Source organism: Ursus americanus, chromosome 15 (assembly GCF_024610735.1).
Source record: "Ursus americanus isolate L20-20 chromosome 15, mUrsAme1.1.p, whole genome shotgun sequence".
NCBI classification, from domain to species: domain Eukaryota; kingdom Metazoa; phylum Chordata; class Mammalia; order Carnivora; family Ursidae; genus Ursus; species Ursus americanus.
Window position 1 is genome coordinate 61,803,371 of NC_142141.1, and position 18,238 is coordinate 61,821,608.

The window sequence follows — 18,238 nt, forward strand, 5'->3', positions numbered from 1 at the left end:
AAGCTTCTGATCTGTTTTGATATTTCTGTAATTTGGCTGAGTTACAACATTGGGATTTTTCTGCACGTGAAAAAGATCATTTCACATGTGTGTTTTAAATTCTGTATTTGAATCAACTACAGATCAAATATCTTCTTTTATACAAAAGTAAAGTTAGCTGAGAGTCAATCAGCGCGTGTTCACTTTACTAGAAGTTCTTGTGAGGGGTACTAGTAACTCAAGACTCGGGGAGAACTAAGATGTCAGGGTTGTAATTTCTGACCCTGGGATGAGGCTGACACGGATAAACTTGGGTAGCCTCATATAACATGGTATGTTGAAGAAACTCCGTAATGGGAAAAGAGAATACTGTACAGAGAAACGGCCGAAACTGCAGACCTCTTATTTCTTGAAAAGGAAACAACTTGAGACAATGAATGCCAACTCCTTCTCCTTAAATTACATCTTGGTCATGTCAGCCCTCTCGCAAGCATCCGTGAGTGTGGCCTTCCGTGTGGGCCTTGGGCTCCCAGCCAGGGGCTTCCACCCAGTGACATGCCCGGCCGTCCACGCCTGCGTGTGAGTGTGCATTCCATGTCTACGCATTCCAACCAAAAGTCCCATATATGACAGGAGATAATGCTCAGCTTCACGGCAAGAGTCCCAGAAGTTTTGGCAAAGGATGCTTCTCTTTCTCCTCCCTTTCATGTCTATTCTTTCCTTGCTTTTCTCTTGAACAACAGCAACAAATAGAGGATGAGCATACAATGAATACAGCACTAAAACTCAAACAAAAACAATAGGAATGGTCTTACTTAAGAAAACATCAGTGATGTTCTGAAGAAAGCTCTGTGGTTCCAAATCCAAACCCTGCCCTGCTCTGACCCCAGCCCCCTGCCCCAACCTCCACGGTACCCTGGGACCTGGCGGTCGTAAGATCCGTCATGGCGCGCGGGCCAGTGGTGCAGAGAACAGGAGGGGGCGCTCACTAGCTCGCCTGCTCCGCGGCCTCCCAGCCCCAATGTCCATGCCCCGCTCTGTCTGCTGTCTGCCGGCCTGAGAACACACTGGCAAAGCCTGGCTCCAGCAGCTGCTCTTCTCATGGCTTCCTTAATCTGGTGTTAGAAGCGCTTTCCTCCTCTTCTGAGTCCCCCAGTGCAGACATACCCCTCAGGCAGCATTTGTGACCTTTACCTTGCCCTGTGGCCAATCTTCTTCTGCTGCTCTCGGGACTATGAATCCCCTGAGCACCAAGGTCTATGGACTCTGTAATTCATGCTTTGCACACAGCGCCTAGTTCCCAGGTGACGTACACCGTTGTTACATGCTTGCAGAAGGAAGGAGCGAGAATGCTTCTAAGACAGTGTCCCCCTGATATTCCTAATTCTCTACCACACGTAGCAACAGTACATGTAAGGGGCCTTATTACGGGAAGGTCCCTTGACAAAAACAATATTAAAAATGCATGTAAGAGGAAACTATTATCTACTCTGGATGATTAGTTAAATCTTGTCAGAGACAGACTAGTGGAACAATGGGCGATTTTATGTTACAGAAGTGCTCTTTATTTTTGTTGTTGGTAGGAATAAAAAAATTGGCAGTGCTAAGATCATTGCTTGACTTGGCACTGAAAGCTTTCTCATTGTGTCAAAATAAAACATTATTGTTCAGTGTGTTTTCTTATCTTGATGTTCTGGAGACGGACTCCGAGTTTTATAGGTGGAGTTATATTACCGTTTTGTTTCTTAACGTTCTTGAGTTACCTGATTTACCCACCACAGGAACAATCAGGAGATTTTCAGTACTGGATGAATGATTACACTGGCAAGAGAATGCAAAAGCATCTAACAAATATAACAGAACGGGCCTAGGCACCTAATGATGCTTTGAAGGGTCCGTGTGGTGGAGAGAGCGGTGACCAGTGTGAAGGGACCTCAGGCTGTGGGAACATTTTACAAATTAACCACCAGAGGAAGTTGTTCTGAACACTTATGACCAGAAGGGACCCTTCAGTTTCCCCCCTGGCTCTCAGAGGGGAAGTCTCCCCAGTTCGAGCCAGCTGCCTCCCCCACGAGGTGGTGTAAGCCCCGCCGATGCCCGTTGGCACAGGTGCCGTCGCTCTAAGGGAACGACCACGTGGATATTCCCGACCATCTCCTGGACCTGACATAGGAGGGACGGGGCTGGTGATGTGCCCCACAGGTGACGTGTCATTCTTGAGCTCCCTTCCAGAAGTCTGCCCTTTGAAATTAACACGCTTCTCAGTGGTCAGTGGATCAAGAGGAAATCTCAAGAGAATGCACATAAAAATACAGTATGAAAATTTGGGAGAAGCTGTTAGAGCAGGGCTGAGGTGGGGGCGGGGGTGGATACCAGTAACTGCTTATTCTAGGCATGCAAAAAGGTCTTTCCTGAGTCTCTCCCCGTCTGTAGAATACCATGGCACTGGTGGAATTGTGTCCTTCAGAGACGTAAGTGGAAGTTCTAACCCCAGGACCTGTGTATGTGACCTTAACTGGGAATCAGGTCTTCATGGATGGAATCTAGTTAAGACGAAGTCATCGTCCCATGACTGGGGTCCTGCAAGGCGAGGGAAATGCAGGCACGGGCACACAGGACGAGGCTCAGTGATGACAGGACAGAGATGGGCATGTATGCTGTCACCAAGCTGGGTCCCCAGAGAGTGCCACCAACCACCAGAAGCTGGAAGTCGGAAGAAGCGTGAGAGGGCCTCTGTTGGAATCTGCGAGGGGAACGTGGCCCTGCTGACACGTGGATTTCAGGCTTCTACCCCTTGGGTCTGTGAGAGAAGAGATTTCTGTTGCTGGAAGGCCAGGGTCCTGGTGCTTGGCTCCGGCCGCCCCAAGAACCTCCTACATGTGGACATCACTTTCGAAGGAGGATCAGCTCACCCTTAACCCCCACTTGCCTCACTTGTCCCAAGAATCAAATAAGGTCACAGAATACAAGCCTCTCCGTGGCCAGAATGCCACGATTCCTCATTTTACAGACCCCCACTCCCGCCCTTGCCATTCTACCCCATGGGAAGGCCATGTCCACTGCATCCCGCACCATCGCAGCAAGGGGGGGGTTCGTCTGAACACACTCTTGTCTATACACGAGTGCCAGTCCTTCTGGAATGTGATCACAGTGAACACAAGGAGTCCTGTCATCCTCAACTTCCAGCTCAGGCTTTCTCTTGGTTCCTGCGACTTCTTCACTTTGCAAGTGGGCATCTTCTCTGGCCTCTGCAGCCTGCTGTCCCCTGTGACACACAGCATCGCCCAGTCCCCACGTGAGGTCATCAAGAAGTGAGGCCTCACTCCAGGGCCACTGTCTACACAGCTGAACCACATGCACGGCCGCCCTCTTCCCACGGAGCTGATCTCCTGCTCGCAAGCATCCCCAGCCTTAGCTCTTCTGTGCCTGTTCCTACAAGGTCGGGCTGCAACCCCAAACTGGAGTGCAAAGGCTCTGATAAATTGTCACCCCAAACTGAGTGCTGAACAACACTCTTCTAGGGTTATTTCCAGTTTCACAAGAAGAAAGCCTTTCGCCCTAGCTCATGATGTCACAAGAAAATATTTTGGGGGTGTGGCTTGGGAGTATGAGGTGAGTGGGTGAGCCGCCTTGTCCATCACTCAACTCACACAGACCTCTGACCCCCTTTCCTTCCACACACACACTCTTGGGAGGCTTCTGCCCCAGAACTACTCTGGACTGTGTCAGTTCAGAAGCCACTTCCGAAGAACGACCTGTCTTACAATGAACTGTACGACACAGCAAGTGTCCAGGAGTTAGGAGACTAGGCCCCTCCCCCCTCATGCATTCTTACATGGAGCCAGGGGCTTGGGAGGCCACAAAATCTATCAGTGTGTGCTTGTCAAAACTTTGGTTTCATTAAAGCAAACCCATCTACATCAAAGGCCTTCCTTCAGGTGGTCTACACTATGCTTCCCCAGGAGGCGACTTTTGTGAGCGGGACGGATGGTGCAGGGCAGAGTCCATACTGAACGCCCCTGTGGCTGAAACAAACCGGTTAAAACTTGGAAAGCCACATTTCCAAGGCTGACTTTAGACATACACATTTATGAGAATTTTCATTATGTTCAAATCAAATTCACGGGACACTGTTTTACTCTGTGGGACTCAAACTACTCCTTTGAAATGCACTGAGATTCCTGAAGTACACATTTAATGAACCAGCAAGCCCTTGTTTTACAGACTTCCTGGGATAGTTTCCTTTTTGTTTTCTTTCACAGAGGTGAGTTCAACCGATTGCAACCAGCTTTTCCATTGATTTAGTCTACTGAGAGATGGAACGTTTATAGATAAAGCACTTTTTCACTTTTTATGAAAATGATGAGTTATCAACATTTTGCTTGAAGGCAAGAGATACAGCCCCATCTTCATTCAAGTCCATTAAATATGCCAGAGACCCAGCTGTCAATACCATTGTGGAGTAAATTTAATTTCCAGAGTCAATATAGAGCCAGCTGCATTAAGCATAAGATAATTCTGGCACATTATTAATTGGAATGGCCATGTAAGGCATTGTCTAGACAAGATATAAGCCCAAGTTTTCATAGGCAATCTGTACATAAAATGAAGTATGCCGAGGTTGTAAAGAATACTAATAACACTGATCTGGCTTATTAACCAATATTGATTGCTTTTACTCTGACACGGTCCAGAAGCCTCAGAGGTGAAATGCTGAGATGTTCAGCATTAGAGCTCTTATTCCAACAAAACAGTAAATATTCCAAAGCAGTTGCAAGGTGCAAGGCATGAGGGCTTTCTTTCTTTTTTCTTTTCTTTTTTTAAAGATAGCAACTCAATTTGCAATTCTCAAAAAATGGACAGCGTGATTATGGATTTCTGTATGCTGGGAAAGATTGCCATTATTAATCCTCGCAGCGGCTGGCCACACTTCCTGCCGTGATGATTTTGATTAGTTATGGCACGTCCAAGTGCCTCCCAGAGACCATTCCTTCCTGTCTAGGTCCTGTCCTGCTCAGTCTTATGCAACATTAATCACTGATATTAATTGCAGCCCTCCGAACTGGGTGGGGTTTACCACGTGAAGGTCAGCGACGGCCCACTGACCCAAATAACATGGGTTTAGACGGTCTGTCGCTGGTAGTCCCCAAGAAACAAGTGTCAAAACACTCACCCTCCTGTCTGTCCCTGAGCCAGAGGGTGGCAACTATTACGCAGTATTAACACCGGCAGAACCAGCACGGCCCAGCTCGGCAGTTGCTCTGTGCACCACTCTGTGACCAGGCCATGGTAGGAAAGCATGTACCCCAGAGACAGACGGGCCTGCTGCGTTAAAATCCTGACACTACCCCTTCCCAGACATGTAGTTGTTGTCAACAAGACATTTGATTTCGTGGGACTCAGTTCCCTCCAATTCAACTGAAGAAGAGTCACTGATTTATGTTACTCAGGGTTCCAAGAGCAAACAAACCCAGTCAGATATTTTGAACGGGAAAGTCAAGCAGGGAACTTGTTGCACAGGGGGTGCAAGAGCCAGGAAGCCACCCAGGGGACCGTGAGGTGACTCAGAGACCAGCCGTGGCAGGGTCTTCAAAATACACCCTTAACTGCGGAGTGTGGGGGTTGTGTTAGCAAACCCAAGACTGAGGACAGGGCTCTGGCCGTAGTGAGGTTTGCCCAGGAGCATCATGACCAGGGAGGACCTAAAGACCATCAGAAACACTTTCTGGAGCACAGAGCTTGGCCTGAAATACTCTGACTCCTCCTTTCCTCCAGCATTCAGCCAGCGGCCCGAAGCCGGAGGCCAAGGGATGCGGGCTGGGAGGCCAAGGCTGAGACAATGGCCGGCGCAGGGCTGGAAGAGACAAAACAGAGAGAATGTCTCCTTCCTGTGGAGTCTCAGGAATTATCAATAGAGAGGCTCTCTAAAATGGTTGACCAAGGTGGAATGTAGACAGACTTTAGGAATGACCATGACAATCTATCATCCCAGGGGATGAATGCCAGGGGGGTCTTGGAGGCCATGGGAATAAACACAAGGAGAGAAGCACTGGGATATGAAGATCTACTTTGTAGTTTTGATAATTGCATTAGCAAACCCCTGCATTGGAGCAAGAGAGACTCAGGGAGATGAATCCATAGGAGTTGCTTTAATACAAGAATTCCACGCCTAAGTGACTGAAACAGTGTTGGCTGGAGAACGTCTTTTTTTTCCGCTATGGTTCGAGCTCTATCAGCTTATATTTTCATACCAATGAACAGGTTGTTATCCTACAAGTGAACTTGCACTAGGCATCAGAAGGGCTGGATTCTGGTTTATGACTTGCCGTTACTGGGTGCCTGGATTTGAATAAGCCCAGCTACTCCTAAGACTCAGTTTCCTCACTTGGCACACATGCTCTTGCTCTGAGAAGCAAATTAACAAGGTAAAACACAAAAACACGAAATCTTCAATTCGTATGAAATAACGATCCTTTCAGAAAAATCCAAGGCTTTTAAGCATGAATGCACTGAGCAGATTTCTATCAAGTATTGAGGCTCTACCAGGGACCATTCCATGTATTTGGGGACACAAAGGAAAGAGAGACCTGACAACATTCAGCTTCTAGTCTAGTGGAAGCATGTGGGCAAATAATTACTTTACAACGTAGTAAGTACTAGCTTCATTAATGATACAGAGAGAATTGTCCTTGTCATGAGAATCTCTGCATATGCTACAGATAAATCACTCTTTCCGGGGCACAACTACACACACCTCTCACGCTGACTTTGTGGGTGGGTGCCGTAGAGGGCCGACTATCTCTGTGTCTCTCTCCATCCAGAGCAGAACATGGATGAACAGGCATCCGCATCAGAAAAAGTCTGTAAATTGTTATTCTTCAGGTATAACTACTTCATTGTGATACAGTAACAGTCCGTGATGGATTTCTTAAGTCAGAAAAGTTTTAAGCAATTTTGTTCAATATTCTTAATTTGTAACTACTGTGCTTTAAAAATCTATTCGGGGTGCTTGGGTGGCTCAGTCGGTTAAGCATCTGCCTTGGTCTTGGGTCATGATCTTAGGGTCCTGGGATCAAGCCCTGCATCAGACTCCTTGCTCAGCAGGGAGTCTGCTTCTCTCTCTCTCTCTCTAAAATAAATAAATAAATAAAATCTCTAAGAAATGAAAAAAGTCTATTCATGTACTTTTCACCTTTTCCAATAAGAATCCAGATCACTGTATAATTTATACAATGGGATAAATCAATAGAAGGCAAATTTGGAGTAGAGGGAAAAAAACAACAAAACACCAGACTTATAACACAAAGGTAAAAGAAACTTTAAGCAAACATTACCGAGGATTCCCGGTTGGACAGTGGCCAAAACACGAGTCTTGAAGAGATGTAAATAGAACCGTTCCCCACACTTTATGTCCACCAGCTAAATCAACACAGTTGCTCAAGAATATCGCTCCTCCTGGGATGGGACTGGAGACAAATCTCAACACAAGTGAAGCAGCAGCTGCCGCCGTCGTGTCGACGAAGAATTTAATAACGAGTTCCATAAGCGAGTGCTCCGAGGGCCATCTGGGCAGCCCAACGCGCGGCTCCAATGTGCATCGAATAAGAGGCATTCTCCAGGCAGGGGTCTGCAGCGAACAGCCCAGGGGCTGTTTTCTATTTGTCCCTGGAACCAAGAATGGTTTTTTTTTTACATTTTTAAATGGTTATAAAAAACAAAAACAGAAACAGAAACAACAAACAAAGAACTGGGGTCTGCAAACCTAAGATATATATTATCTGGCTTTTACCGAGAACGGTCTTCCAACCCCTGCTTCCAAGCAGTCAAAACAATGAAATTTCAGCTCAGAGCTATTCGATGTCCAAAGTTAATTGACTGAGTGATTGATGCTGCTGTTCAAAATATTTTCTGAGTCCTTACTAAGGGCCAGATGTTTCTCTAAGGTCTAGGAGAGAAAAGGTAAATAAAACAGAAAAGAACACCTACCTTCCAGAAGGAGAGTGAGGCCATAAATGGTAAGCCCACCAGTTAGCTCTTGTGGTACAACAAGCCTAGCATCTAGTGGTACAAAAGAACATAGTTGTTTATAATATCTTGTAGGTCCCTGAGCGTGCAAGGGACCGGGGTTCTCTGCTGGTCTAGCTGGGCTCCTGCACCGGTGAGAGGCCTGGGCTGACTGGTGGGGGCCGGCCTTGGCTGGGCCAGCTCTGGATGTCCATCCAGTGGGAAGTCGCGGATCCCAGTGGGGCTTGGCAGGGGCAGCTCTGATTTCTTTCTCCTCAAGGATTTAGCGGGCAGACTCGGGTGCCCCCATTCCACGGTGAGGGCAGAGGCTCAAGGGAGCCCATGAAACACGTGGAGCCTCTCTGGGCCCGGGCTCGTAAAGCGCACACCATCACTTCTTCCTCAGTCTACTGGCTAAACCGAACCTGGAGAAGAAACTGGACCTGAGGTCAGAGGACACTGCAGAGTGACCTGGCAAAGGGTCCACAGAGGCAGGAGAGAAGCACCGGTCACAGTGCAATCCACCATCATTGTAGGCGACAGAGTGTGTCTGCAGTGGATACGCATTGGGAAAGACACAAGGGAGCATGCAGGAATGCAAGCATGCGGTTTGGGGGGCGACTGTCAGTAGGACTCCGCGCTGGAAAGGAGACCACCTAGACGATGTTCTGGAACCTCAGCCGGCACCAGGCTCCTCCTGCACGGGCTGCCTGGGGTTCTGGGGTTGCCCTTGGAGAAGCACTGCTCTGATTGAGTCTGTTTCTGGTTAATTGAGATGCAGCATGGAATTAGGTGAAATTTTATTTCAGAAAGAGCCGTACGTAAGTCACCTTTCAAAGCACACTCTAATTTGTTTTAAAGGAGAGTTTACTCACAGTAAGTTGAGGATTTTAATGCTTTGGTGATAGTAACTCCTTTATCAGTCCTCGAAAAGGCGGACTAATTCTCCTTGGAGGTTCATCTCACTGAATAAAAACTGCCATGGGGTCATAAAGGAAGAGTCAGAAAAGCCAGTTCTGCATCTATAAAATTCTAGGAGGCATCTCAATAAACACAAAATCAATGATAGGAGAAAACTAACTTGTCAATATTTCTAATTAGGGCTAACCCTGGGGCTTGGGAGGGTCGTGAACGGAGTGTGTCACACAGAGAACGTGCAGAGCCACTGTGAAGGCTGCGGGGCTGGTGGAGGGAAGTGGGGAATGGGAACTGTGAACGTGGGATGAGGTTGTCTACGCGTTTCTGCGTGATGTCTTAGGCCAGCTGTGTTGGCAGAAAACCCTTGAAACTCCGTCCTGGACACTTGGTTCCAATGGATGCTGCTCGCCACCTGCAGAAACTAAGCCAGTTTCCTTAGAAGGAAATCCTCACAGTCTTTTGCCTGAAATATGTTCTCCCTGGAATGTCATGACATATTTAGTCCTCTACAATCACTTCCTGAATGAAGATGACTCAAGCTGACTTTCATCTTTCTGCACACACCACGTTATATTATCCATTTATAGGAAGTGAGCGTAGGAAACGGTGCTGTTTCTTTCTCTTCTCTCTGTGCTGCAGTCGTAACATATGCATAGCCAATTGACCCCTGTTACAGTGTTTTCCCCTCTTCTAATGTTTTCTTTCCTTGGTTTTTACAAAAGATTATAAAAGGGGTCTTCGCGATAATGACTTTAAATCATTCATGCATTTTTTATCCCGTCTTCACACAGCCTGACATCTTGTTCATTCTTTCTGACTGGTGTTCTGCATAGAGCAGATGTTTTCACTGAGCTATGATGATTTTTAGATCTTATTCTCAGGAGGCTACAACCAATTCAGAGCCCTTCAGCATAGACGAGGCATTTAATTTGTTCTTTCCAGTAAGTTTCACCTTCTACGGTGGATTTCATCTGCCATCATGTTGCCCAATTACTGGGTTTTGTTCAGCCCATCCATGATGTTTCATCATCCTCTCTGGTCTTGACTAACCTAATAATTTTGTGTCATCAGCAAATTTCACCCTCTTGCTTCTCCGTCACATGTACCATCATTAATAATTGGCATTGAACTCTATTCCCCATACTGATGGTACCTTTGATACCAGTGGGCAGCAGAAAAGGCATACAAAGGGCAATTTGAAGACCAAACCTTCTCTAGGTTCTATCAGCCTACCTTACCTGATCCACTTTTGTAGAAAAACTATTTTGACCACTTCATCTTTTTTGCTGCTACTTCCAGATCAAACATGCACTTGGAGTTTTAGTCATATCTTTTCTCGGTTCTTTGTTCCTCTTGCTCTCTTGGGGGAAAACCAATCTGTATATTCCAACGTAATTCCATGATCTGGCCAACCGTCTTCTCAGATACACTGTTGTGATGTGTTTTAGCCAAGATATTTTCCACGAATATTTCCCTTTTGCCACATTTTGGTGTCCCCTCTATAACCTTGTGTAAAAACCAAGCCCGCAGGGATTCTGTGATTCAAAGGGAGGAAGGAGAAGCCTGGTCCAGGAGTCTGAAGGGATTGGGAAGAGCAGTGTGCTGTGGGGGGCGTCCACATGGGCCCCAATGAACATGCAGAAGCAGAGCCCACGCCCCATACGCTCCCCATTTCCATAACTCCTCAAGTCCTGCCACCCACACAACCTGAGTGTTAAACTAGGACAGGAAAGAACAAATTAAAAAAAAAAAACTAACAGCGACTGCAGTGAGATCATAAAGCATGACCCTGCTCATGATTCCTTTGCAAACTCCCATGCTTTCTCCCACTGCTGAATCTGAGCCCTCCCGTTCCTCTCTCATCACTGTGCCAACATTTTTCTCTGGAGCCCTCACTACTTGGACTCCACTGCCTGTGCAGGCATGAAGACCACCTGCTTCAGCCTCCGTTAACTAAACTTCCCATCCTGCCATCCAGGTGCCCCGGTTCCTCGTCCTTCTGCAATAGGACTGGTCCAGGGACACCCAACTCCTCCCAATGCTGGGCTACTCACAGCTCAGAATGCCATGCTGGTCCTTCATTGAACCTCTCCTGCTGCCGAGAGGTAAAATCACCTTCAAAGAGAAGAAAATAGTTGCATGGATGTGTTTGTTCATTACAATGGTATGCCCAAATGCAAACCAGGACAAATGCTGTAGAACGATTCTAAACGGACTTCAGGTAGTCTGCCATGGGCCGAAAATGCTCATCAGTTTGTTCAATATCCCCCACAAGTCACCCTGACTACTGAGGAAAAAAAATTCCAGTCATTCATGATTCTAATTTTATCCGTCATATTTAACCAATTCCTTGTTGAATCCTGTTGGCTCCGCCTTCTGGATACTTTCCGTGTACCCACCCCATCTTAACAGCTTGCTAACCACAACTCCAGCCCACGCTGCCACCATTTATTACCCGCACTGTTTCAATATTCATTTCCTAGTCTCCTGATGGATCTTAGAGCTTCTTTCCTTGACCATCTCCTTCCTATTCTCACAGGAGCCAGGGGACACTTGTGCGTGCACGGGCACTCACACATACAAATCACAATTTAGATCAAGTTGCTTCTTGGCTCAAGATTTTCCAGTGGCTTCTCATTTCCTTGGAAAAAGAGACGGCAGACTTCACAGTAGCCCCAAGGGTCCTGTACCATCCAGCCCACCACAGGTCCCACCATCAGCTCCATCCTCTTTGTGGCCCTGTCCGTCCCTGTTCTTTGTTGCTTCCCTTCCTGTGCTGAGGTTCTGCTCTCAGGCTTCTCTCTGGCTGGGATGCTCTTTCCTTAATAAACCCATGACATTCCCCCCCGCCCTCCGTAGAACTCCACCCAAATGTCACCTCATCCAAAAGCCTTTCCTGACCACCTTCATAAACCAACTTCCTTCCTCTGCCTGGCATGGATTTACTTAGTTCCTTAGTTTCTTGCTTATCTGCATTTGCTCAGGGAGCAAGACCCTTATTAGAGGAGTTACTTCTCCAACCTGAGTTCTGACCACATTGTAGGTACCAAATGCTTGCTGCATGAGTAAGTGAGTGGATTCTTTCTGGCTACAGAAGAAGACAAGTGTTCGTACTCTAGTAGAGAACGTATGTCATCAGTGGCTGACTTGTTGGAAAGGCCCGGGGTCTGGTGGCACTCCAGCACTGACAGGCTGGCCCCCCAGAAAGCATGTCCTGGAATTCAGGAATCCATGGAGAGGGTTCTGTTCCATCAGCAGCTTGTTATGGCAACTCACTGCTCCCATGAGCCTCTCTGAGATGCTTTGCCTGATGTTTCTTACCCATACGATGATGGAGGGATCTGGTGTGGCCACAATGCCATGGGAACTGAGTATTACTAGTTAATCTATGTCTTATTTCTGGAGTACTTAATTTTGTCCTAATGAGAGAGTAATCAGCAAAGAAGGATCACCCACTGTGCAACCCTGAACATGGTTGATGACTGGCTCTAGGACACCAACCAGTAGCATGGTGACAGAGGGTTGACCCCAAAACCTCAGTCTGAGGAATTGATGCCAAGCAAATCGGTTATCATATATCAAGAACAATGTGTCATCTTTATACACACGAGGAATCCACTGACAGACAATGCGACTCTAAAACTTGGTGTTATAAAATGGGTTTAAAGTTGTATACTTTGTGTTTAATCATCTGGACCCAAAGGACTACCATATAATATAACCTTAATAATTATTTGTAGAAAAAATTATTTAAATGTCTATAGGTAAAGGAAAAGATAAAGTCCAACACATTCATTAGAAGAAACATCACATTCATTTAAAATCTGTGTATAAAATCGCATAGCATCAGGAAGAATGTGTATGTTAAATGAAAAAAAAATGCAGAATACAGAAATGTATATAGTGGTTGAATATGATCTTGTAAAGTATCTGTGTAGAAGTGGCAAAGCCTGGAAGAGAATGTACAAAATCAATATATTGTGGAGGTGAGAACACAGCATTTTTCTTTTGAATGCATTTTCATGTTCTGTTGTTTGCAATGAAGGATTATAGGCAAGGGAAGGAACCCTTTCAGAGCAGAGCTGTTCTGCCACCATGAGGGGCGGCTGCCATGTATTTGCAGCGGCTCCCAAGTGGGCGTCCTGAGAAGCCCGGGCTGCCATGTTCTCCCTGTGACTGCCCGCGGCCCAGGCCGCTGACCATGACGTCTCTGCCCTGAGCCGGAGCTGGAAGGAAGGGGGCGCAGGCACACACACGGGTGAATGAGGTTCAGGCGGAGGACACGGAGAGACTCAGGAAGAGAAAGAGCCACCAGAGGAAGAAATGCCAGAGAGATGCGGGAGAGACCGTGACGACCCGGACACGCGCCTCACTCCCTGCTCGTCGCTACCGACTCTGTCCTTGCTCTGAGCTGGGGGCGTCCCACAGGCCCTGGGCGCTGCAGGCCTCCCGGTGGGCGCATTTGGGAAAGGCCTGGGTCCTCACCAGCTTTCCCAAGCTGCCAGTTCACAGAGTTAATAGACCAGGTTTTCACTTTGTCAACCCAGCTGCCTGTACAGAAGGTTTGGGTCCGTTTGGACGGTTATAACAGAGTCCCATAGACCGGGAGGCGTATAAACAGTAGACACTTATTTCTCACCGTTCCGGAGTCTGGAGGTTCCAAGATCAAGGTGCTCCCAACCGTTCCTGCCAAAGGCCCCACCTCCTAATACCATCACGCTGGGGGTTAGGTTTTAACACAGAAATTTCCGAAGGACACCACCATTCCACCCAGAGCACGAAATGATATATACCCCTCCCTCCAAAAAAATATCCGAAACTAGTTTGTAATTGTACTTTAAGCAGACATTTATCATGCCTTTGCTATTAGAAACCACATTTTTAAAATTTTAAATACATTTTGAATTCAAACATACATGAAACATATTTCAAAAGTGACAAAAAATAGCTGAAATCAAATTCTTTTTAAATTACTTACAGAAATCATCAAAGATGCCTGTCCATTTGATCTTGATCTAACATGAAAATGTTTTTCAGAGGGTTCTTATTATCAAAGGGGCAAATATAAATATATCTATTAACAGAGTTTTGGTATTTGTCAACAGAATGTTATACACCAACTATTTCAATTGCCTTTTTTTTAAAAAAAATGAATGTGGAAATTGAGGAGCAGAGAGGGTGACGGTGCACCCATGACCCCGCTGTCAGGGAGCCACAAGGAGATGCTTCTCCTAGAACCACAGCTGCTGAGCCAGCCCCGCCTCCCCATGCCGAGGCCTGTCCTGGAATGTACACGGCGAGTCCCCTTGGAGCAACCCAAGCTGGACACTGCGTATGTTCCTGGGGCCTCGGTAACAAAGGACCACAAACAGTGGCTTCAAACGAAAGAAATTTATTCTTCCAGTTGCGGAGGTCAGAGACCTGAAATCCAGGTGGTGAGCCACGCTCCGTCTAGATGTTCCTTCCTGGTCTCCTCCAGCCCCTGGCAGCCCCTGGCAATCTCGGGCTGATGGGAACAACTCTGCACCTGTGCCCACGTGGCCTTCCTCCCTCCTCATCTCTGTGTTTCTCTCTGTGTGTTTTCTCCTCCTCTCCTAAGGACACCAGCCATTGGAATTAGGGCTGACCCTAACCCAATATGACTTCATCTTAATTGGGCTACATCTGCAAAGCACGTATTTCCAAAAGGTTGCAGTCTGAGGTTCTGGGGGAACATACACTTTGGGGAGGCACTGCTCAACCTAGAACGGTGGAAATAACCACATGGAAGCAGAAGGCCGTCGGGAAGATGGGATCCTAAGACAGGACCAGGTGGGGCTGCTGGTTCAAACTGCAGTCACAAAACACCACTTCGGCAAGTGTATATGCCAGCATCACGATATTGCAACAGTTCTAATCACAAAGGTAAAGCTTCCCTATTGTAAAGACAAATAAATAAATAAAGCAGGAGGGAATCGTGGAGAAAGAGCGGGACCCCCTCACACGATGGTTTCACTGGTGGCAGGTCAGCTGTGTGTGGTGCTGCCCCTGGACAGAGGCGTGAACCCCCACCTGCTGGCCACTCAGACTCCTTTGCACAGGGGACAAGGGCACGTGAGAGGCGGGCGGCCTGCTGCTTTTTACTTGGAAATGCACTTAATCAAAGGATGCTAAGTTGTTTATTTTTTTTAATATTTAAAGATTTTATTTATTTGTTTGACAGAGAGAGACAGAGAGCAAGCACAAGCAGGGGTAGGGGCAGTGGGAGAGGGAGAAGCAGGCTCCCCGCTGAGCAGGGAGTCCGATGAGGGGCTCGATCCCAGGACCCTGAGATCATGACCTGAGCCTAAGGCAGACGCTTCACTGACTGAGCCACCCAGGTGCCCCAAGGACGGTAAATTGTTTAAGCTCAGACTAAGAAAGAACAGAGGCACTTAGGGAAGTCTTAGGATAAAGGAATCAGTACATAAATGAACAGAGTCTACACTGAGACTTTAACAAAACTGGACTCTGCTAAATCCTAGTATTCACGTGCTGGGTGCGAGGGCAGGGTCTTTCACACACGTTACTATATTTGATCCACTCAAGCAGATGCCCATCTCCCAGCTTCATGTATGGATAAATGAGGACACTGAGACTCTGTGGGGCCACGCGGCCTGGCCAAGGTCACAGACGCCATCTCTGCACGCGGGTGTGTGTGCGTCACCATAGGTTAGCGTGTGTCCTGGGAAAAGTGGAACCCTCTGCCGAAGTGGCCCTTGTCACATGTGAGGGGTGGGGGGCAGCTCCTGGACCCTCTGTCCCCTCTCCTGGGCCTTCCTGGACCACCTGCTTCCGGACATCTCATTGCCTGGGCATCACACGGAGGGCTTATGAAACGGGATGATAAAACAAACGCTTAAAGGAGTCATTTATTCCCTACTGCTTAGACTTAGGATTTTTTTTTAAGGCCACAACTCTTTTAAAGAGTGTTACAACTTTCTACTCAGAAGCAGGAGTGGCCAAACCCAAATTCCAGAGTGATTTGTTTCAAACCACCATTTATCCCTGATCTTTCTCAATTTCTCATTCTCACCTACTTGCTCCTTGAGCTTGAGTTTCCGTGTGAAGGAGCCCAACTCTGAATAGAAGTCCTCTTTATCTCAACCTACAGCCCGGGCAAATAAGAGAGAAGCAATAGAGCTTTGTGTGGCCGTGGCCCACATCCAGGCCGGGGCAGCCCGCCTTTCTCGCCGAGGTGCTGTGGATCAAGAATGGAGCGGGAAGATTTGTCCAGGGATCAGAGCTCTTTTCTACTCTGTTTGAAAATAGGGCAATACTTCTTGTGCAGTTCAAGTTATCCCACCTCCGTGATGACATCTGGGGGGACAGCTTCTGACATCTCATATTTATATGAAATCACATCCTGTTATTTTCTATTTCCTTAGGAAAGCTATCATTAGCAAGACTTAATGACCAGCTTGAGGCAAAAACCGAAGGTTTTCTCACCTCGAAAAGTCATGCTCTGTAGCAGGGACTGAGAAGAGATTAGCACAAAATGCCACCCTTGCCCCAGATGGCAGCCAGGATGGTTGTCACCCTTCCCGAGCTGACAGGTGACCTGGAGGAAGATTTGGCTGGACACGCTTGGCCGTGGCCCTCTTTGCTCTGCCATCTCTGACACGCCCCGTCTATGAGCTATCTGAAGGCATGCTGGCATTGAGATTTTATTCCCTTCATTGAACATAAGGAAGACATTCCTTAATTTGGTCTGATTCTAGAAGCATCTTGCACTGGATGGCTATACGTTATCACATGGCCGTATACAGCATCATTTACCTCAGGAGGCTGAATTTTTTTTTAAAGAGGCTGGAAATATCAAATATGCAGTTTCAGATAGAAAAAGTGTCTTTCCTGGAAGGGTTGGCAAGTGATCTGTGTTGCTTACCTTCTCGAATAGAAGTCCGTAAAAGAGCTTCATATTTTAAAAGAAAATTCGTACTTTAGAGAAAGAAAAATAAATCAAGAATAGTGTTGTGAGGGAAAGCAGCTAAAATAAACTGTGATTCCCTTATCTCTTCAGTTTTCCATTAGTGAGCATGGGCACAAGACGGCGTAGAAAGTATTTTTAAAGGAATGTCCTACAGGGTCTGGCATCCGTATTCCTCGCTCTGTGTCCTGCCGCCTCGCCCGGGAGGGGTTGCAGGACTGGGCAGCTGGGGGGGTTTGTGGCACACGCCATTCCAGCCACTGCGGTATACAAAACAGCCACCCGAGCGAGTCACAAAGGACAGGACCGGAGGGAGAGGTGCTGTCACTGGGAGGTCCACGGCCCTGGCTGTGACGTAAGGGCCTCCAAATGACTGCCCCGGCCCCGCTCAGCGTGGGGGGGCCCATATAGGTTGATGTGGGGCATCTTTATTCAGGAAAGATCTAGTCCCAATAAATGTGGCAGGAGTAATGCCTCACTTATTTTCAGGGGCTCTTTGCAGACCCAGGACCTCGGCTTCCTCCTGTAGACCTGGGAGATCGCTTCTGATCACACTGCGAGTGGACAGAGAATGTGACCTCAGTTTAGGGTGGAGGTTCTTAGGACTGACCATCCCCCCTCGGGCTTGCAAAGGATTTCTGCACTTAGGAGCCAATTCTGGGAGGCTGTCAGACCCCCAGCTGCCAAAGAGAGACCCTCCTCTTGTTGACTGAGGTTCGTGTCGACCAGGGCTGTAGGGGGCTGGCTGGGAGCACCTGGGGGTGCGTGCACACCGGCCTCCTGACTTCCTAGCTGTGCGGCTTTGGGCGTGTTCCCTGACCCCTCCTTCCTTAGATTCCCAGCTTCAGAGCAGAGAAAATGCTCCCACCACGTTCGGAGTGTGGCAGGCTGGTAAAGGAGCTCATGCAAGGAAGAAGCGAGAAGAACACCCGTCGGAGCCGAGCTCCCCAGGGAATGGGGCCCTTGTTGAACTTCCCCTGGGAGGGTGGTCATCCTGCTGTCCTCCACCATGACACTTGCCCTCCACTGGGATGATGGGCCTACCACGAGGCCAAAGTCAGGCTCCAGGATGCAAGCCCCATACCATCCCGCATTGATGGCAACATAGTTCTGCTACGTCTGCAGCCCCCGGCCTGTCCCCTGTTCATTCACTGCTTCGGCGTCAACCTAACAGCCCTTCCCCTGGGAGGCCATCCGCACAAATAGAGCTCATCTTCAGAAATCATCTTGGTCATGGCCTCCATCTACCCAGAAATCTTCTCGGACCACATCTCCCCTCTGTTCACCTCCTCCTTACAGCCAAATATTCCCAGGCAGCGTGTCTGTCCTTACCCACCCCGTGGGTCCTCACACAAACCCGCTCCATGCCGCATGGTAGCAATGCGTTCA